Here is a 1,069-nt window from a genome sequence, read left to right as displayed (position 1 = left end):
GTGTGTGTGTGTGTGTGTGTGTGTGTGTGTGTGTGTGTGTGTGTGTGCATGACCTAGTCTGAGCGTCCCCTGGGACTGGAGCTGGCTGGCTGACTGTGCCCAAGCTGTCACCAGACATTGACTCAGAGCGCTATACACTAACCATCGACACACTGACTCACCGAGCTCCATCCATCTATCACATCCATAAACACATTCAGAGGAACTTTGAGTCCTGTGAACTGAATTAAATTGGTTTCAGCTCCCTCAACTGAATTATGTTAGAAAGCAATATGTCTTAAAATCTCTTATTTGTTGCACCTGCAATTGGAATTGTTTTCAGGAAATATTTGCTTATTGAATTCTCTACCAGGAAGCATTGGCCCTATTAAGGCATCAATGATTTCACCAGCAACATTGTGCATTCGAACCACAGGCAGCCACACTGCTGCACTACTGTTCTCTCTGCCTGCTTCTGCTAAATGATTGCTTGTTGTACTCATGGAGGGATATTGTGTAACTCATAGATATTGACTGGCTGCTAACTGTACTATGAACACTCCTTTTATTGTAATGGAAACAAAGTTAGGTCTTCACCTTTTTAGAAGTTTTCAGGTGAGCAACATACGCTCTGCTTGGTGATACTAACCCATCACTCCTACTTTCTATGGATGCATTATATCTCAAACTGATGGAATATTTGTATATCACTCAGCACTGCTTCACCTTCTTATTGACAATATTCTTACTACATATGCCGAGCACAAGAGCAAACCAGGGACACGTAGATTAAGTTGGTATCAGTGGCAACGGCTAACCCATAAAACTGACTAACAGGGCTAATCTCCCCCCAAAAAACTTGGTGTATCCTTTTATAAAAGTGCTTTTCAAGTCTAATCCCAGGCCTCGCGTTCTCCCAGAGATCTGTGTCGCTGTTGTTAAAACTCAGCAGACAGCACTGTACAAATATAGCTGAGTAACTAGGCCTACTGCAAATAGAACAGAACTGAATTTAATCAAATCAACACAGCATGCTCTATGTTCCAACATTCACCCTCTGGCTGCACCCCTCCTCCAGCTTCCTCTCTCC

The sequence above is a fragment of the Anarrhichthys ocellatus genome, unplaced genomic scaffold (assembly GCF_004355925.1).
Source record: "Anarrhichthys ocellatus isolate YVR2014 unplaced genomic scaffold, GSC_Weel_1.0 scaffold30, whole genome shotgun sequence".
NCBI classification, from domain to species: Eukaryota; Metazoa; Chordata; class Actinopteri; order Perciformes; family Anarhichadidae; genus Anarrhichthys; species Anarrhichthys ocellatus.
This window is presented reverse-complemented; position numbering follows the sequence as displayed.